This window comes from Ornithorhynchus anatinus, chromosome 1 (assembly GCF_004115215.2).
Source record: "Ornithorhynchus anatinus isolate Pmale09 chromosome 1, mOrnAna1.pri.v4, whole genome shotgun sequence".
In the NCBI taxonomy this organism is placed as follows: domain Eukaryota; kingdom Metazoa; phylum Chordata; class Mammalia; order Monotremata; family Ornithorhynchidae; genus Ornithorhynchus; species Ornithorhynchus anatinus.
Window position 1 is genome coordinate 126,793,752 of NC_041728.1, and position 22,233 is coordinate 126,815,984.

Here is a 22,233-nt window from a genome sequence, read left to right on the forward strand (position 1 = left end):
CAAAGTCAGATGTTGTGGGTTCTAATCCCTCCTCCACTATGTGTCTGTTATGTGACCTTGGGCAAATCATTCAACTTCTCTGTGACTCAGTTACCTCATTTGTAAAATGGGGATTAAGACTGTGAACCCCGTGTGGGACAGGGACTGTGTCCAACCTGTTTTGCTTGTATCCACCCCAACACTTAGTAGAGTGCCTGACGCACAAAAAGCGCTTCACAAATGCCATTATTATTGTTACATGTTACTTCCCACCAATTTGTGCCAATTTTATTATTTTTAACCAAATATATTACCTTGACTATATTTGCATTAAATCTTAGCTCTCTGAATGGAATTCACTTCTGTAATTCCTCCTTGTTCTCGGTCATTATTTTACCCCATAGATTGTGCAGTTTATTTTATGTTCACAAACAAGTATTATGTTCTTCTCTACTTGGAATCACCCTGCTTCTTGATAATTAAAATGCAAGGAAAAAGAAATGAGCAATTGCTTAAGTTATATAAATAAAAACTAAAATTTATTAAAAATGCTATTTGCATAGTAGAGCATAAGCCCCTGGAGGGCTATTTCCATTTGTCTGGTTACACACTGCAAATTCCATTAGATTGTAAGCTTCCCCAGGCAAGCATCACATCTTATTTTCTCCTGTATGTTCTTCCAGCATTAAGCAGAGTTTTCTGCCTAGAGCAAACAATGAATAAACACTGTTGATGATGTGTATGTGCTTTTTTAATCAATTTAATGAGAAGCTGATACTATAGCTTGTCCTCATGAGATAATTTTCTACTTGCAAACTGGCAATTTATTAAACAGAAATTGCTGAAGTGCCCTCCCTACATCGATGTTGGTAGTGGAACTCATGGCTAAAATACACAGTCTCTAAGTCCAGCAAAATACACTTTACATGTATATGAAGCACTTTCCTCTCCATCCAAATTGCTACCATGTTTATCCAAGCACTTATCCTATACCACCTTGACTACTGCATCAGTCCTCACACTGACTTTCTGACCACATCTCTCTTCCCACTCCAATCCATACTTCATTCTGCTCCAAGGATCATTTATCAACAAAAACAATGAGTCCATGTCTCCCCACTCCTCAAGAACCTCCAGTGGTTGCCCATCCACCTCAGCATCAATCATAAACTCTTTAGCTTTAGCCTTAAAGCACTCAATCAGATTGTCCCATCCTACCTCAACTCACTGATCTCCTATAAAGCTCAATCCACACCCAGCTCCTCTAACTCTGGCTTACTCACAGTGCCCTGATTTCTTCTAACGCTCCACTGACGTCTTTTCCACATCCTCACCCTAGCATGGAACTCCCTCCCCTCCATATATGCCAGACCACCTCTCTCTCTACTTTCAAAGCATTATTAAGGTCACAGCTCCTCCAAGAGAACTTTTGTCGTGGATAGAGCACAGGCCTGGGAGTCAGAAGGTCAAGGGTTCTAATCCTGGCTCCACCACTTGTCTTTTGTGTGACCTTGGGCAAGTCACTTAACTTCTCTGTGTTCCAGTTACCTCATATATAAAAAATGGGGATTAAGAGTGTGAGCCCAATTTGGGACAGGGACTGTTTCCAACCCGATTAACTTGTATCTACCTCAACACTCACAACAGTGCTTGGCACATATTAAGCACTTAACAAGTACTATAACTAATATTATTATTATTACTATTTCCCGATTAAGCCATCTTTTCTCTTATTCACTCTCCCTCTATATCATAAATGCAGTTGGATCTGTGACTTTCGGAGAGTTGATATTTGCACCACCCCCAAACCACAGTACTTATGTACATATCCTTAAATTATATATTATAAATTATTCAGGTATACTGATGCCTGTCTCCCCCTCAAAATTGTAAACTCATTATGGGCAGGGAATGTGCCTGTTAATTTTGTTGTATGATACTCTCCCAAGCACTTAATACAGTGCTCTGCACATAGTAAATGCTCAATAAATACCAGCAATTGATTAATTGATCGAACATGTTGCTTTCAGGAAGTATTCAATGAAAACCTCTTTGAAAATAGAATGCACTCCTTACGTCTAAGAAATAGTTTCTTCAACCTACTCATTTTTTAGTTTTTCTCTCTCATTATCTCTGACTTTTCTTTATCTCCATTCATGTCACAGTCCTTTCTATTGTTTCCTCCTTATATTTTCATTTTTAAATAGTTCAAAACACATTGTTTGAAAACGACCTTTCTGTTTAGTCAGTGTTTTGCTTAACTCATTTTTTCTATGTCCATTTTCTTTCTGATCATGGTCTTCTTAAAATTCTGAATTTTAAAATATTGTGCTATTTTTGAATCCTATTTTATCAGCTTTCCTTCAATCTTTCTGAGACTATGTTTTAGATTAACCTTAGTGTCATCAAGATCTTTTTCCTTCAACTATTTTGTTTCTCAGAGTTCAGAGCCTTTAAATTCCCATATCAGATGGTTTGGAAATCAATGAAAATCACGAGGCTTAGAGAAGGTTTAGTATTTTAGATTAAAATTAATTGGAAGATTTATAAGAAATTTTGCACCAATAGTAAATGTTTAGAAAATATGATGCTCTAATCAATTCTAATTCTTTATGTTTTGCAATTCTGGATTTGTTTAATATTAGGAATCACAATGTTCTTGAGTTCCATCTTCTTACAGTAGTCAGGCTTTCATTTTTGTTTTTTAAATAGTAGCAACACAAACATTATTATTTTCAGTCACTGTTCATAGCATCCATAGCCACCATGTACAGGCCTGGGAATTAGAAGATGTGGGTTCTAATACCAGCTCTGAAACATGCATGCTGTGTGACCTTGGGCAAATTGCTTCACCTCTGTGCCACAATTTTCTCATCTGTAAAATAGGGATTAAGTCTGTGAGCCCCATGTGAGACATGGACTGTGGCCAACCTGATTAGCTTGTATTTGTCCCAATGTTCAGTATAGTGCCTGGCACAGAGTAAGTGCTTAACAAATACCACAGGGAAACAATGGATAACAGGAATATACCAGAAATGGAGAAATTGTAAAAATGGAGGCCCCCAAAAAACGACTGAAAGACCCAGTGAAACAAAACTTCAAACAATTTGGCACAGCAGTGGACAGTTGGAAGTCACCTGCTGAAGACAAATCAATCGATCAGTGGGTATTTATTGAGCACCTACTATGTGCAGAGTACACTGCACTGTACTAATCTCCTGGTACACAGCAACCAGAAATGGAGTGGCTATCATGGGTTGGAAGCTGTTTTGAAATCATAACACCAAGTAGGATAAATAACAAAAATGCCCACCAGGAACCAAAGGTAAAAATGCAAAAATGCTAAAAGGGAATCATGAAGAAGTGATTGTTAATTACACATTGGACTTATTAGCTATATCAGCAAACACTGAAAATTCTCAGTAACATCATTTGTAAATGTAAAGGACAGTTATAGAAAAGTATCTAGCACTTAGTACAGTGCCTGGCACATAGTAAGAGCTTAAAAAATGCCATCATCATCGTCATATGCATGTATACATACATATATGTACACCAACACACGCATATGTGTCTGTGTGTGTTTATATGTGTATACATATATACATATATATGTAAATATAGAATAATATATATAGTATCTCAGTCCTTCATATTCCAAGATAATGCTACTGGCAGGAGAATTTCATCCTTCAGTGTGGCTGAAGCTGAAGAAACAGTGTCTTCTACCCTACCCTCAGGTAAACTTAAATTCCATTTTTAGTCCTTCATCCAATGTGAGCAGCATATTCCTAAAGAGGTCTTCCCAGACACCAGTGATGTTTCCAAAAGATGCTATTGCCCCTGTCCGTCCAAGAGACCAATTTAGATCTTCCCATGTATGTGTGAACACATTAAGAATTAAGGGAGGAAGGGAAGAAAAGAACGAACATTTGACTGTCAGAAGGGCATGTCTTAGGTTTGTTTTCCCAACAGTGGAGGTGGGCTGATACTGAGCCTTTCAGACTTTTTGAAACCTAGTCCCCATGTGACCCATGGCATAAATTGTTACAGGACTGACCGGTGTAGAGGGTGCAGCCATGTCCCTCATCAGGAAATCTCCAAGACCACTTTCCCACTACTGCTGTGACTCCTCCCAAATCCTAAACCACTGTTTAGGAGATTACATCAGCTGTACTAAAAGTGAGGACTTTGCTTCTAGCTCAAACAAGTGAGACTGAGTATTTATCAGGCTAAATGAATAAACTGTGAAACAAAGGATAATCTGCACTGGAAAAACGTGAAATGATCACCACCTATGTAATTTGAAATAGAGTAAGAGGGTAAAGGGTGGGGGGAAAATGAAAAAATAAATTTGGGGAGGGCTTCTTAGACAAAGATAGTTTCCTTTTCTTGACTAAAAGTTGAAGGTGGGAGTAAATCATGTTATAAGGCTCCCTTCCTCATTTCCTCAACATACCGACTTTATGAAAAACATTTTATCATCTTCAGGGAGAATGCAGCCCTTAAGTCTGAATTGGAAGAATGATTTTATAATGTGCTAGACGCTTCCAAGAATCAGATCTCAGAAACCTTGAAACTTGGAACTTTATACTTAAAACTTCATTACCTTTTACACCGATGTATGTGCATTCTCAATTCCCATTCTTCAAGTGTTTGAAAGGACTGTGAAGCAAGGGATGGTGTCTTTTACTTATGTGGCCTATTCCTAAGAGCTTACTACAGTGGTCTACAAACAATAGGTGATCAATAAATGCAGTTAATGATCACAATAATAAAATATTTCAAATGTGTTTAGTCCTGTTAGCTTTCTTTTACAGATAGCAGGCAGCATGTTTTATAGTTGCACAAAGACACCCTAAGGATCTGTCCAGAAGGAGTTTACAGTCCCCCTTCTGCATTGTCCATGCACTTGGATCTGTGACTTTAGGCATTTAATATTTGTTCCACCCTTAACCCCATGGCACCTACGTACATATCTTTAAATCATATATTATAAATTGTTTAATTATATGAATGTCTGCCTCCCCCTCTAGACTGGGCTTGTTTGGGGCAGGGAATGTGTCTGACAATTCTGTTGTATTGTACTCTCCCAAGCTCTTAATGCATAGTAAGCACTCAAATAGTACAGATAATGATAACAGAAGGGGAGGCAGATATTATTATTAATAAATGAATTATAGATATGCACATAAGTGCTTCAGAGCAGAGGGTGAGGTGAAAAAGGGTATCTATCAAAGAGCAAGGGTGACAGAATAATAATAATAACAACTATGGTATTTGTTCATTTATTCATTCATTCAATCGAATTTATTGAGCACTTACTTTGTGCAGGGCACTATACTAAGTGCTTGGAAAGTATAGTTAGGCAACAAGTAGAGACAATCCCTACCCATTGGGCCCACGGTCTAGAAGGGGGTGAGAGACAACAAAACAAAACAAAGCAAGTGGACAGGCATCAATTGCATCAAAGTAAATAAATAGAATTATAGATATATACACATCATTAATAAAATGAATAGAATAATAAATATGTACATATATATATATATATATATATATATATATATATACAACTACTGTGGGATGGGGAGGGGGGTAGAACAGAGAGAGGGATTAGGGGTGATGGGGAGGAGAGGAGGAGCAGAGGAAAAGGGGGGCTCAGTCTGGTAAGGCCTCCTGGAGGAGGTGAGCTTTCAGTAGGGCTTTGAAGAGGGTAGTGTGCTAGTTTGGCGGATGTAAGGAGGGAAGGCATTCCAGGCCAGAGGTAGGATGTGGCCAGGGGTCGACAGTGGGACAGGAGAGAATAAGGCACAGTGAGGAGGTTAGCAGCAGAGCAGCAGAGCATGTGGAGTGGGCTGTAGAAGGAGAGAAGAGAGATGAGATAGGAGGGGCAAGCTTATGGAGAGCTTTGAAGCCAAGAGTGAGGAATTTTTGTTTCATGCGAAGGTTGATAGGCAACCACTGGAGGTTTTTGAGTAGGGGAGTGACATGCTCAGAGCATTTCTATAGAAAGACAATCCGGGCAGCAGAATGAAGCATAGACTGAAGCAGGGAGAGACAGGAATTTGGGAGAACAGAAAGGATGCTGATACAGTAATCTAGTTGGGATATGATGAGTGATTGTATTAAGGTAGCGATTTGGATGGAGAGGAAGCACTTACTATGCACTTGATATATGCCAAGCAGTGTTCTAAGGAATGGGGTAGATACGAGGTAATCAGTTTGTCCCACATGGGGCTCACAGTCTTAATCTCCATTTTCCAGAAGAATTAACTGAGGCACAGAGAGGTGAAGTGTCTTGCCCAAGGTCATGCAGCAGACAAGTGGCGGAGCTGAGATTAGATCCCACTTTCTCTGACTCCCAAGCCTGGGGTCTTTCCATTAAGGTATGCTGCTTAATGGAAAGGGAGGGGGAGAAGTGCAGTAATACTTTAGAGAAATCCCTTGACCTGAGGATGAGAATTTCGGAAACAGTGTTCTCTATCCATAATCTCTTTATTTTCATTCAAGACCACAAAATGAACATTGTATTGGGAACAAATAAAGTTTGTATTTTTGGGCTCCTCTGACAAACCAGCTATCTTCAACAGTGCTTGCTCTTCGGCTGAGCCAACAGTGCAAAAAGGAACCTAGGTAAATGGGTTCTATTGTTTTCACTGACAGGCCCTCCCTACCATTCCATCCCACACAGTCCCCACCATCCAAATCCTGTTTTCCAGTGGCAAAAGGTAGGGAAGGCCAACCATGAAAGTGGCACTGTCGGGAGCAGCGAGGTTGGAATTTTTGCAGAATAGAGTAATAAGGGGAAAAGAGAGGAGCAGAAAATCAGGGAGGAAAGTTCAGGGAGAGGTAAAAGTGGGGACAGAGAAGCCGCAGCCCATGGAACTGGGGAAGGAAGAACTCCCAGCTGTGTTACATACCTTGGAGGAGGTGGGGCTGGTTTTACAAGATTGTGAGCCCATTGTGGGCAGGGATTGTCTCTCTTTGTTGCTGAATTGTACTTCCCAAGAGCTTAATACAGTGCTCTGCACACAATAAGCACTCAAAAAATACTACTGAATGAATGAATGAATGAATGCCTAGAGAAGAAAGAGGCCATGTGAATCATTGTTGCTCTGACAGGTAACTCAGGCAGGATGATTTTTAATGTAGAGAAAAAGGAATCACGGCCTAGTGAAAAGATCATGGGCCTGGGAGTCCAAGGACCTGAGTTCAAATGCCACTTCAGTGACTAGGCAGTTTTGTGACCTTAGGCAAGCCGCTTAAGCTCTCTGCTGGGAACAGGGAACAGGGAACATTTCCAACCTGATCATCTGTACCTACCCTAGCATATAGTAAAGGGCTTGGCACACAGTAAGCATTTAACAAAAAACACAATTATAGTAGTTCTTATTAGTCCAATTTAGGCACTTACTTTTCCTGGAAATTCGAGACTTTATTTCAAGTAGAAACACATATATATATATATATATATATACACATGTGTATAAATATATACACATATATCCTTCTGTTTTTGATTCCTTTTATAGGTGTTCTTACAAAATGATTGATTGATCGTTGGAGTCCTCATTCAGAAAATTTGGAGCATGTCTTGGAAAAAGCATGAGGAACCAAAGATGTATTTCTAAACATGGTTACCTTAGAGCTCAAGTGTATCTCTAGGGTTTACATTTTGTGACTCATTTTCAAAGTGTAGGTGGGAAGTAGGATCAGTACAAAAGAATCCCATCGTTTGTCAACTAGATTTGTGTGCATATATCCCACTTATTGTTTGTAAAATTTCATGATCCTCTAACCCTCTATTCTACCCTTCTGTGCATTTTACTATATTAACTCTAGCTAGTCCCATTACTTAATTTTTGAAGAAGGTATAAAAGCTTTTCTTCTCTCTCCCAGCATTACCAAAAAAAACCCCTAAAACACACTGATCTTTGTGTCAGGCCAAACCGGTCAGAATCTGCTGGCAGGAGGGCCATTAATCACTGACAAAAAGTTAAGAAAACTAAAGCTTTAAGCCACCACTAACAGGTTTATTCTTTAAAGTACAGTAAACACTCTTAGTTTTTCCAATAAATAATGTTGAAATTGACATGGATATTGAAGCTAGGAGCAAAGATATGCCATTTGTGCCATCTGGAAAAAGTCTCTAAGAATGGGGTGGATACCTCGCTCATTAAACAGAATGCAGTGATGAACATAATTAAAGTTTTGAACTGATGATGCTCTTTTTTTAATCATAATCCCACTGGTGGATATTATGCACATGTGAACCTCTTAAGGGAAATTAAAGAAAGGGCAGAGAATGTATGTGTCTGCAATATTGTTATATTGTACTCTCCTGAGCGCTTAGTACAGTGTTCTGCACATACTAAGTGCTTAATAAATATCATTAATTGATTGAAATACTAAAAGAAGGGGAGGGGACAATCAGTGTGAATCATTTGAATCTCCTTTATCTTCATGAGAAGCAGTGTGGCCTCATGGAAGGGATATAAGGATGTCAGAGGATCTGAGTTTTAATTCCACCTCTACTATTTGCCTACTCCATGACTTTGGGCTAATCACTTAATAATAATGATGGTATTTGTTAAACACTTATTATTTGACAAGCGCTGGGGTAATGATAATAATAATGATGATGGTAGTTGTTAAGTACTTACTATGTGTGAAACCCTCTTCTAAGCGCTGGGGGGATACAAGGTGATCAGGTTGTCCCACGTGGGGCTCACAGTCTTAATCCCCATTTTACAGATGAGTTAACTAAGGCACAGAGAAATGAAGAGACTTGCCCAAGATCACTCAGCAGACAAGTGGCAGAGCCAGGATTAGAATCTAGGTTTTATGACTCCCGGGCCCATGCTCTTTCCATTAGGTTATGCTGCTCATTAATAATAATAATAATAATAATGAGGGCATTTGTTAAGCACTTATTATGTGCAAAGCACTATTCTAAGTGCTGGGGAGGATACAAGGTGATCAGGATGTCCCACAGGGGGCTCACAGTCTTAATCCCCATTTTCCAGATGAGGTAACTGAGCCGTAGAGAACTGAAGTGACATGCCCAAAGTCACCCAGCTGACAAGCAGCAGAGCCGGGATTGGAGAAGCAGCGTGGCTCAGTGGAAAGGGCCTGGGTTTAGGAGTCAGAGGTCATGGGTTCTAATCCCGGCTCTGCCTCTTGACAGCTGTGTGACTGTGGGCAAGTCACTTCACTTCTCTTGGCCTCAGTTCCCTCATCTGTAAAATGGGGATTAACTGTGAGCCCCATGTAGGACAACCTGATTACTCTGTATCTACCCCAGCGATTTGAACAGTGCTCCGCACATAATAAGCGCTTAACAAATACCAACATTATTATTATTATAACCTGTGACTCCCAAGCCCAGGCTCTTTCCACTGAGCCACGCTGCTTCTCTTTATTGTTATTAGTAGCAGCAGTAGTGGAAGTATTATTTGTTCAAAGAATGCACTCTAAGTATTTTCTCTAATTGCCCACTCATGCATTTCCATTGCCTCTCTATCCTCCAGCTTCCTTCATCTTTCTTCCTAGGTTTTATTCAGCTATTTTACACGATCATGGTAAATGCATCCTTTACATTTCGATCATGATTTAGCAAAACACAGGTAATCAGGACCTCAGGGTGACTATATAGAAGGAAAACATGAATTGTTCTTCTATCATTAATGAAAATACTCCACTCTGTAAGACCTCTTCAAGATATCCATCCTTTCCTACCTTTGCTTTCAGGATTCAGGCTTAGCAAAGGAAGATAGTTATCCATCAGCACAACAAATGACCATGAACTACTCAGTTAAAAAGAATGCTAAAGATAATGTCCCCTTTGGGTAAATCCCCATACTCCCCAAGAGCACTTTAAATTCTTCCCCACACACAAATCATCCTTCTTGTCCTCTAAATGAATCTAGACAAGTTTGACATTTCTGACACCAAACAACAGCTTGGTGTGGCTGCTGAACCTCAGAAGTTGAGTCCCACAAGGAAAAGCAAAGACCTACCTTTGCTCTCTGATTGGTAATTTGTTACAGCATCCCATAGAGACAGTGCCAAGAACAGCTCAAAACACCGTAATTCAGCTGGAACCCGGGACCCTGCACTAAGCAAGCCCAGGAACATCACTGCTCACAGACTAAGGCAAAGCGAGGTTTGTCCAGAAACCCAGCATGAGCACACCATTTTCCAACTACAAAAAAAGAACTGGGCCCATTACGACCCCGCCTCAGAAGAGGATCTACCTCATGGAGTTTCTCTGAGCCTAAGTGGTGAAGAGTTTTTTCCATCAGAGAGACTACAGAAGGGGAATCTGGTCTTTGCCCCTCAAATCAGCATTGTGTGCTTTTCTGATTGCTATGATTCACATTCTCATTTATTTGATGTGTAAACACTGGGGGCCCTCTGCCATCATTTTCAACTGAAATTTGTTCAGGCAGAGGTCTTTTCGAGCATGACACAAAAACACAGCATGGAAGTGGAACATATTCAGAGTTGAACTTTCCATTCCAGCTGTTCCACCGATTCCACATTAGCATTTTCAATGAAATAGCCAGCCTCTTAACAACAGCTTGGAAGTAAGGCACCATATGCCAAAAGGACCCCGCAGCAGCCAGAAGCCATTTCTGCATGGAGAGGAGTGGATCTCGGAAGATGGGAATGGGTGGGAGGAGAAGAGAATGTGGTGTCAAAAGACTATGAAGATGCATTCCCTGGACTCAGAAGTTAGGGCTGAAATCTGTTATCAGAAAGTACTGATATTCCTGCTTGAGAAACTCCATCAACCAATCAATCTTTCTGTCCCCTTACTGTGTGCAGTGCACTGTACCAGGGTGCTTGAGAGAGAATAATACAACAAAATAATGGACAATATAACAATATAACTTCACACAGAAAAATGGGGAGTTTGGCCCATCACTTCATACAGTGCTTTCATTCAATATAATTTATTGAGCGCTTACTATGTGCAGAGCACTGCACTCAGCGCTTGGAATGTGCAGTTCAGCAACAGATAGAGATAATCCCTGCCCTTGCCGTCGACATAGTAAGTGCTCAGTAAATACCATTGATTGATTGATTGAGTTTGGGATACTCCAAGTCAGATGCAGTTCAAACTGACCCAGATAGAAGGATGGCCATTCATCTGGTTTTATAATGGACAGCTCAGTTTTCTGCTGATCTTTCCACTACCACATATTAATATAGGAACTGGATGCTTTTATTTCAATTTTCCTTTTAACTCCAGCATCCAGCTTCTCTCTGCCATGGTTCCAGGCTCCCAGATTGCACAGCTCCAACCCTGCACCAGTATTCATCCAGCACTGGGAAGGAAGCTTAAAGATTCTGAAGCAATTGGGAGACAGGGCTCTCCTTGGAGATTCTCTCTGGGGTTGCCGGAAATCCGTGAAGCTCCACAAAATCGTGCAAGTGCCTTCCTCCCATTCCACGAGTGACTTCACCTAAATCTCACTGTCCATTATCCACAAGTGTTTCAGGGACAATCTTACCACTTGGGCACAGTTTTATTGAACATGGGCCTGGGAGTCGGAAGGATCCGGGTTCTAATCCTACCTCTACCCCTTGTCTGCTGTGTGACCTTGGGCAAGGCATTGAACTTCTCTGTGCCTTCGTTGCCCTATCTATAAAATGGTGATTAAGACCGTGAGTCTCATGTGGGAGAGAGACTGTGTCCAACCAGATTACCTCATATTTACCTCAGTGCTTAGAACAGAGTTTGACACAAAGTAAACACTTAACAAATATCATCATTATCATTATTAGATACCCTGGGAGACCAGTCCAGTCCCAACAGAAAAGCAGTGCTTAATTTACACCAGAGCTTCACGGGACTTAGGGCAGAACTGGTTTTGCCTTTAAATGATGCAAGTGGGGAGTGTAGCCTGTGAGCTGAAAACCTGTTTCATTACCAATTAACTATCAAAGAAAGGTCACCTTCAGTTACAGGTGAGGAAAAGATTTGCTAACTTGAGCTGGTGCAAAATCATCACCCTTGCCAGTCACAGAGCTGCTGGAGAGGAGGATAGTTACATTTTTCGTGCAATCTTTTCCTATTGAAAGCAGACATTTGGTCAACATCTTTGACTGCCAGAAAAAGAATATTCTCCAAGAAATAGATCTTATATGTTTACCTTTGGACATCGATCTTCTTTGTGACATGGCTTGGTGAATAAAATCTGTGGGTGTTGTTTTACAGTTTGGGGTAAAATTTCAATGGATTTACTTAAAGCCAATCTTTTAGGTCAGGCACTGATGTGTTCCAAGTCAACTATCAGGTCTTTCCCATGCCCAGTGCATATAGATAACAGAGCACCACACAATTACTTATGCTTTTAATCAAAATGTGCAACTGAGTTGTCCTATTTTGTGTCAGGCCACTTCCTCCTCCCCCTCCTTCCGCCAAGAGTGCAAAACTTATGCCAGAAGGGAACCTGGGTGATACTCGAGATCCATTTAGGAAAAGATCTCTTCATCTTAAGGCTGCATCTACACCATAACATCTCACGAGATAAATGTGGCCCAAATTTGTGAATTTTACATGTTTATGGTTTTGACTACATTACTTTAGGGTTGATAATATTGAGCACAATTTGCTGGCAGCTCTATGTAAAGTTTATCAACGGTGTCTCTTCTCACAACAGGAGACTAGCAGAAAGAAGAACCTTTAGTTTTCAAGTCCTCAAATATCCCTGTTCGAGCAGGAAATGAACAGGGCAGAAAAAGTGAGAACATAGAAAAAGACAACAACTGGAAAACATCACGAACTCTATTTAGTCAGTAAGAGAGCACTATGTCATTACACCAGGCTTCCCATTCTTTAGCCATGGCAAAAGAATCTTAACCCACAGGATATCAATTGTCCATGGTAAAAGAAGACAAGGATATATTGTGAATCGATGAAATCCACAGACAACTCAAAAATCTCATTTTAGCTAGTAGCTTCAAATTTATCCCCACCAACATTTGTAGCAGTTCCTTGGATAGGACCCTAATAGCAAAGAGGCACACTGACTTAATAATAGTAATAATTGTGGTGTTTATTAAGCACTTACTATATGCCAGGTACCTTACTATGAGCTGGGGTGGATACAAACAAATCAGGTTGGACAAAGTCCTTGTCCCGTATGGGGCTCACAGTCTCAATCCCCATTTTACAGATAAGGTAACTGAGGCCCAGAGAAGTTAAGTGACTTGCCAAGGTCACACAGTAAACATGTGGCAGAGCAGGCTTTAAAATCCATAACCTTCTGACTCCCAGGCCTGTGCTCCATCCACCACACCATGCTGCTTCCCTAGAAGACTTTCTCTTCTCTCCTTTCTTGCTAATATCTGCTGGAGACATTAGCCATATTTATAAATTCATTCAGTCGTATTTATTGAGAGTTTACTGTGTGCAGAGCACTGTACTAAATGCTTGCGAAGGTACAATTCAGCAACAAATAGAGACAATCCCTGTCCACAACAGGCTCACAGTTTCAATCCATTCTACACTGCCTGCCTGGAACCATTGTCATATTTAAACAGCAGAAGGCACTGCAAGTTGTTTCAAAATGGCCACAAAGTTAGAAGACAGAGAAAGAGGGAGGAGTAAAAAGGGAGCAGGATAATAAGCATCCCCCAAATTGAGTTTTCTTCTCTTTCCTTGACCCTCAATCTCATGAACTTCCAAGTCGTCCAGTCCGCCTCTGGCTGAAAGAAGTTTAAATCAAAACCCATCATTCCCAGAACGATGAAACTATTATGAGGTTGATCATCTGGCAGGACAGCTTAGTAATTGCTATTAACTATGGATATCATTTCTATTAATCATTTATTAAATGCTAAGCAGGAAACAGATAGGTTCATTTTTCACGTTGGCTCCGAATGGCTGAGGAAATTTGTGCACCAGACCATTGTAATGGAGCAAAACCAATTTGTTCTGAATACTCATGCAAGCCAGGCATCTTAGCTGCTATCCTTTCTCTCACTCCCTCATTCTCTCTCTTTTTTGCTCAGTCTCATTCTCTCTTACTCTCATTTTCTTACTCTCCTACTTACAGGCTCTCTTGCTCTCATATTCTCTCCCTCTCTTGCGCACTCATTTCTTCCCTCACTCTCTCTCTCTCTCTTGCTTTCTATCTCTTTTGCTCTCTTGCACTCATTCTCCCTCACTTCCATCCTCTCTTTTCCTGTTCCTCGCTTCACCAAAGTCTCAGCATGCCAGGCTCTTTGCAAAGCAACACCACCACCACCAAGCAAGTCAATGACATTTCATTAATTGAGAATTCAATTATCATCTGAATCACTGAGCCACTAAAACACAGACACTGTTTAGTTCTGCTATGGGATTTAAAAATTAATTTTTGTAAAGCATCTAGTGACTTTTGGCTACTGGCAAAATTCTTGTACTGGCAGAAGTTGAAACTAAATAGTTGTGCTTTAAGACACGAATGAAAATGGAGCTTAGGTTTTGTAGTGAGAAACATCTTATAATTGTAAGGCTTCGTTTTGTTCCTTTTTTTGTGGTATTTGTTAAGACTTACTGTGAACCACGTATTGCACTAAACATTGGGGTAGATACAAGCTAATCAGGTCCAACACAGTCCATGTCTCACATGGGGCTTACAGTGTTAATTCCCATTTTACAGATGAGGTAACTGAGGCACAGAGAAGTTAAATGACTTGACCAAGGTTACACAGCAGACAAGTGGCAGAGCTGAGATTAGAACTCGGGTCCTTCTGACTTCCAGATTCATGCTCTGTCGACTAGGCCATATTGCTTTTCAATGGGGGTTTTTGAAAGCTTTGAAAATGCTTTTTCTTAAACTCCTCTTACAAGGACATTTCTTCTGCTCACCATTTGCTTGCATTTAGATCATAAAATCCATGAAGATATTCTGGGGAGTTATGGGGTAGATACACGGTAATCAGGTTGTTCCACGTGGGGCTCACAGTCTTCATCCCCATTTGACAGATGAGGTAACTGAGGCACAGAGAAGTTAAGTGACTTGCCCAAAGTCACACAGCTGACAAGTGACAGAGGTGGGATTAAAACTCATGACCTCTGACTCCTACCCCTGACACCAGTTGCCACACGCCACCGCACGCCGAGCACACGCGCCGCCGCGATGCGCATTCAGGCCCGAGGAGGTCTGCACTTAGGGGGACGAAGGGCTAAGGAAAGCCCTGCGAGAGAGAACCCCCAGCCGCGCCCCCCCCCCCTCCACACCCCGCTCCCACTCCGCAGGGGAGGGAAGGGGGAGGACGATTGATCGTCAAGCGACGCTCAGACAGGCGTAGCCCCGGGAGGAACCCGGGGCCGCAAGTGCGTTCGAAGTGTCGATGATCAATGTGTCCTGCAATTCACATTAATTCTCGCAGCTAGCTGCGTTCTTCATCGACGCACGAGCCGAGTGATCCACCGCTAAGAGTCGTTTGGGTTGACCACCTTTCGGTAGGTCTCAGAGGTTGGTGTGGACACTCCCCCGCCTTAGCCTCCCCTGCACCGAGGTAGGATTAGAGGTGGATTAGAACTCATTACCTCTGACTCCCAAGCCCATGCTCTTTCCACTAAGCCAAGCTGCTTCTCAAGAACTTACTATGTGCAAGGCACTATACTAAGAGCTGAGGTAGATGCAGGCTAATTAGGTTGGACGCAGTCCCTGTCTTAACCCCAATTTACAAATGAGGTAAGTGGGGCACAGAGAAGTTAAGTGACTTCCCCAAGGTCACGTAGTGGGCAAGTGGCGGAGCAGGGATAAGAACCTAGGTCCTCCTGACTCCCGGGCACATGGTCTATCCATTAGGCTATGTCACTTGTCCATTCCACAGCCCCTTGTTTTGTACACAAGAGTACAATGGAGGGCTTTGCGGTTTCTTTCTATTAACTCATCACAGATCAAATGTCCCGGCACCAATTTTATCCTTCTCTTGCCTTTCATCATTTTGAATGTTTCCCATTGGCCACTTTAATTTCCTTCTATTAATGTTTTATGGATCTTTGATCCTTGATTTTGTTCCAAATCCTTCATGAGATTACAGACATAAAAGCTTTATCCTGTCCAGTGTTGTGACATTAGGGAATGAAAATTCCTGTCTACTTCCTTTGTGATTCTGTATGTTTCAATCCTGTCTCCTCTACCTGCACTTTTCCAAACTAGAGTCCTAAGCAGGTTGAATATCACCCTTGTTCTACATGGGGATCTTAGTCTAAGTGGGAGGAGGACAGGTAGTTTATATTTGATATACGTGGAAATTGAGAGCAGTTAAATGACTTACCCAAGGCCATACAGTAGACAAGTGGCAGAGCAGATTAGACCAAGGGTTCCACTGATGCCCAGGCTTTTGTTCTTTCAACTACTCAGTGTGGAAGCAGTGTGAACTAGTTGAAAGATCATGGGTCACAGAGTCAGAAGACCTGGGTTCTAATCCTGACTCTGTCAGTTGCCTGCTGTTGACCAGGGAAAGTAACAACTTCTCTACGCCACAGTTTCTTCAACTGTAAAATGGGGATTAAAAAACCTGTTCTCCCTCCTAACTAGACCTTGAGCCCCATGTGGTACAGATACTATTTCCAGCCTGATTAACTTGTCTTTAAGCCAATACTTAGAACAATGCTTGACACACAGTAATCAGTTAAATACCAGAATAAAAAAATTAACCACATTGCTTTTTGTGGCCCACTGGATGGGCTGTCACAGATTTCACCCTCAGCTAGCAAGCTCTCTGATAAGAACACTTTTTCAGCCATTGTAGCTGCAGCCAGGTTGTCAGGGAAATCAGCAGGAACATCAAGCAGAGCTGAACTATAAAAGCAGGAGGAAGTTAAAGTGACAGTCAAACAATGACAAACACTCCTGCCAGCTCCCGGGAGTTCCCATTTCTACCTGCCTTGGACATGGCTGCACACGAACTGTGCACACCAGGAAGCCATGAATTACCCTTGTTTGCTTGTGTTTACTTCCTCTTACAGCTTCTGCTTAGCTCTATGCCAAGCATCGCTATCTATGACTTTCTAGGTGTGTATGTAAGTACATGAGTATCTGTAACTCTGTGCCCTTTCCCCTGCATGTACACAGCAGCTTTCTCCTGTCCCTCTCTCTGTTACTCTGCTCTTGCCTGTAGAGTGTAAGCTCCTTTCATTCATTCATTCAATCATATTTATTGAGTGCTTACTGTGTGCCCTTTGGAAAGTACAATACAACAACAAAGAGAGACAATCCCAGCTCACAACGAGCTCAGAGTCTGCCAGGGGGTGGGGGGGAGGACGGAGGAGGAGACAGACATTAATATAAATAGACATCGATGTAAATACATAAAATTACAGATATATACATAAGTGCTATGGGGCGTGGGGGAGGAGGGGAAGAGCAAAGGGAGCAGGTCAGGGCGATGCTGAAGGGAGTGGAAGATAAGAAAAAGTGGGGCTTACTCAGGGAAGGCTTCTTGGGGATTTGCCTTCAGTAAGGCTGTGGGGAGTGTGGGGGGAGAGTAATTGTCAGGTGGATTTGAGGAAGGAGGGCATTCCAGGCCAGAGTTAGGACATGGACCAGGGGTCGGTGGTGAGACAGGCGAGATTGAGGCACAGTAAAAAGGTTAGCACCAGAGGAGTGAAGTGTGCAAGCTGGGTTGTAGAAGGAGAGAAGCAAGGGGAGGTAGGAGGGGATGAGGTAATGGAGTGGTAAGGAGTTTTTTTTTATAAAGAGGTGGATAGGTAACTACTGGAGATTTTTGAGGAGGGTTTGACATGTCCTGAACATTTCTGTAGAGAGATGATCTGGTCAGCGGAGTGAAGTATAGACTGGAGTTGGGAAAGGCAGGAGATTGGGAGGTCAGTAAGGAGGCTGATGCAGTAATACAGGCAGAATAGGATGAGTGATTGTATTAAGGTGGTAGTATGGATGGAGAGGAAAGGGAGGATTTTAATAATGTTGTGAAGGTGAGACCTACAGGATTTGGTGATGGATTGAATATGTGGGTCGAATGAGAGAGCGGAACCAAGGATAATGCCAAGGTTGTGGGCTTGTGAGATGGGAAGGTTGATGGTACAGTGATGGGAAGTCTGGGAGAAGACAGGTTTTGGGTGTGAAGATAAGGAGCTCTGTTTTGGACATGTTAACTTTGAGGTGGTGGGAGGACATCTAAGTAGAAATGTCTTGAAGGCAGGAGGAGATACAGGCCTGGAGAGAGGGAAGGAGATCAGAGGAGGAGATGTAGATTTGGGTATCATACGCATAGAGATGGTAGTTGAAGTCATGGGAGTGAATGAGTTCTCCAAGGGAATGAGCGTAAATGGAGAATAGAAGGGGACTGAGAACTGAGCCTTGAGGGACCCCCCACAGTTAGGGGGTGGAAGGAAGAGGAGGAGCCCATGAAGGAGACTGAGAATGAACATCCAGAAAGCTAAGAGGAGAACCAGGAGTGGACAGAGTCAGTGAAGCAAAGGTTGAACAATGTATCTAGGAGAAGGGGGTGGTCCACAGGGTCAAAGGCAGCTGAAAGGTCAAGGAGAATTAGGATGGAGTAGGAGCCATTGGATTTGGCAAGAAGGAGATTGTTGGTGACCTTTGAGAGGGTAGTTTCAGTGAAGTGAAGGGGACGGATTGGAGGGGTTCCAGGAGAGAATAGGAAAAGAGAAATTTGAGACAGCAGGTGTAGGTGACTTGCTCAAGGAGTTTGGAGACCAATAGTAGGAGGGAGATGGGGAGATAACTGGAGGGAGCTGTTGGGTCAAGGGAGGATTTGTTTAGGATAGGGAAGACATAGGCATATTTGAAGACAGTGGGGAAGAAGCCTTTGGAGGGTGAACAGTTGAAGATGGCTGTTAGAGAGGGAAAGAGGGAAAGAGGGAAAGGGTGAGAGTTTTTGTAAGGTGTGAAGAAATGGGCTCCGATGCGCATGTGTAAGTGGTGGCATTTGAGAGGAGACAGGAGATCTCCTCTGGAGATGCTGCTGGGAAGGATGGGAAAGTTGAAGAGAGGACTGGAAGGAGGTGGAGGAACTGAGGAGAAGGAGGGATGAGTTTAGGGAGCTCACACCTGATGGTGTTAATTTTCCTAATAAAGCAGACGGCCAGGTCATTGGGAGCAAGAGATGAGGGAGACAGGAGGGTAGGGGGACTGAGGAGGGACTTAAATGTCTGGAACAACTGATGAGGGTGATGGGTATGGATGTCAATAAGGGAAGAGAAGTAGTTTTGCCAGGCAGAGGAAAGGGCAGAATTAAAGCAAGAAAGGATAAATTTTAAATGGACAAGGTTGGCCTGATATTTAGATTTCTGCCAGCAGCATTCTGCAGCTCAAGCCCAAGAGAAAAGGAGGTAGCACTGCAGGTGATCCAGGGCTGTGGGTTAGTGTATGATGGCAATGAAGGGATAGGGGAGTGAATGAGTTGAATTCAGTAGAGGCTGGTGCTGAGAACACCTATTTGGTCATCAAGGGTGTATAGATTGGGTATAGAGGCTAGGTGGGGTGTGATGCCCTGAGGGAGATGGATAGGGTCGAGAGATAGGAGGTCTCTGTCGGGGAATAGCACAGATTTATGGGGAGGAGGAGTGTGGGAGAGGAGGTAAGTGAGAAGACTGTGGTCACAGAGGGATTTTGGAGGATGTCAGAACCCCTTATAAACAATTAAGCAAGTAAGGGTATTTATTGAGTGCTTACTGCTGCCTGGATCATTTTTCTTCAAAAACACTCAGGCCATGTTTCCCCACTCCTCCAGTGGTTGCCCATCTACCTCTGCATCAAACAGAAACTCCTTACTATCTGCTATAAAGCACTCATCTTGCCCCCCTTCTATTTCACCTCACTACTCTCCTAATACAATCCAGCCCACATACTTCACTCCTCTAATGCTTACCTTCTCACTGTATCTCAAACTTGTCTATCTAAACACCAACCTCTCATCTACGAACTACCTCTGGCCTGGAACGCCTTCCCTATTCATATCTGTCAGACAATTACTCTCCCCACCTTTAAAGCCTCAATGAAGGCACATTTCCTTCAAGAGCCCTTCCCTAAGCCCTCTTTTCATTTTCTTCCATTCCCTCTGCATCATTCTGACTTGCTCCCTTTATTTATCTCCCCTCCCAGTCCCACAGCACTTATGTACATATCTGTAATTTTGTTTATGAAAATTAAATGTGTCAGTTATATTGTTATACTGTACTCTCTCTAGCACTTAGGAGAGTGCTCCGCACACAATAAGTGCTCAAGAAAAGCAACTTCCTGACTGACTGGATATAGAGAACTATACTAAGTACTTAGGGAAGTACAATACAACAGAATTGGTAAGCATGTTAACTGCCCACAAGGAGCTTACAATCTAGAGGGGAGACAGACATTAAAATAAATTATGGATATGAGCATAAGTATTACAGGACTGAGGGTGAATATCAAGTGCCTTAAAGGGTACAGATCCAAGCACATAGGCTACATAGAAGGAAGAAGGACTAGGGGAAAAGATGACTTAATTGGAGAATGGTCTAGTGGGATATAGCATGGGCCTGGGAGTCAGAAGGATCTGAGTTCTAATCCTGGCTCTACCACTTGTCTGCTTTGTGACCTTGGACAAGTCACTTAACTCCTCTGTGCTTCAGTTTACTTCATCTGTAAAATGGGGATTAAGGCTGTGAGCCCCATGTGGGACATGGAATGTGTTCAACTTGATTACCTTGTATCTACCCCAGAGGTTAGAGCAGCGCCTGGTACATAGTCAGCACTTAATAAATACAATTTAAAAAAACAAAAGAAAAGTCTCTTGAAGGAGATACAAGGAAGAGATGGAGACTATGAACCTCGTGGGCTGGGATCATTCGTACCAACTCTATTTTAGTATAATCTCCCAAGTGCTTAGTACGGTGATTTGCACAAAGTAGACACTCAAACGCTACCATTGTTCCCCTTTTCCTGCTTTTCTCTTTTCATGCTCCCTCTGATGTTTTTCTCTCCTCTCTCCAGCCCACAATCATTTAGGTAACTCCATTTCCCGGAAGTGGAACCCTGGGTTCTACTTTTAGCTCAAGAAAATGGGTTAATTTAGCACCGACAGAATTGTGACTCACTATGGCCACCCTCTTTGGACTCACACTGGTTGGTGCTCTCCCTAAAATATTCTCACCATGGAAAACTGCTTGGAGCATAGTAGTTGTATGTTGAAAGCACAACCAAAAGACTTAGATATCCACAGAAAACCAGTGGATTCATTTTAGGAATGAATTTAAGGATTCAAGTAACAGAACTAAGAGTAGTAGCATGACCTAGAGGAAAGAGCACAGACCTGGGAGTCAGAGAACGTGGGTTCTTAATCCCGGCTCCACCACTCGTCTGCTCTGTAACCTTGGGAAAGTCACTTAAAATTCTCTACGCCTCAGTCACCTCATCTATAAAATGGGAATTAAGACTGTGAGCCTCATGTGGGACGTGTACTGTGTCCAACCCAACTGATTTATAATAATAACAACAACAAGAAGAATCATGGTAGTTGTTAAGTGCTTACTATGTGTCAGACACTGTTCTAAGTGCTGGGCTGGATGCAAGTTAATCAGCCTGAACACAAGCCCTGTTCCACAGAGGGCTCTCAGTCTGAATTCCCATTTTACAGATGAGGTAACTGAGGCCCAGATAAGTGAAGTGAAGTGACTTGCACAAAGTCACACAGCAGACAACTGGCAGATCTGGGATGATAACCCATGCCCTCATGACTCCCAGGCCTGTGTGCTATCCACTAGGTCATGCTGCTTCTCATTTATATCTACCCCAGCACTAGTACAGTGCCTGGCACATAGTAAGTGCTTAGCAAATACCTTTAAAAGAAAAATCATGGCCTAGATCTCAACAGTGAATTTAGTCCCAGCCCATCAATCAATCAATGGTATTTACTGATACCACCCCAAAACACTTGCGTATTTTCTCCCACTCTGACCCCCACAGAACTAGGTTTCATAGCCTTATACTTGGTTGCAGATCCAAGTACATAATCATGAAGACAGGATTAGGTTCTAAGCTTCTTTTGAGAAAAGAATATGTCAGTTGCTGGTTTGACACTTATCAAATGATCACATTCATTCTCTGCCAATTCTTGCCAATCTTTCCTGCAAAGTATCTCCCAAATAAACCCCTTCCTCTCCACCCATCTACTACCACCTGGGTACAAGCTCTGTGCTTCGCATGGCTAGGCTACTACTATAGCCTCATCACAAGTTTACCAGCCTCTATCCTCTCCTTGATCTAATCTACACTCCAT

The 22,233-nt window shown here is 42.3% G+C and overlaps 1 non-coding gene across 1 annotated transcript; it reads right to left on the reverse strand.

Moving 5' to 3' along the window:
* Nucleotides 1–15,271: 15,271 nt before the first annotated feature.
* LOC114816880 lies at nt 15,272–15,424 on the reverse strand. Its single transcript, XR_003764684.1, has one exon. It is a non-coding gene; the product is annotated as a 5.8S ribosomal RNA (ribosomal RNA).
* Nucleotides 15,425–22,233: the final 6,809 nt, after the last annotated feature.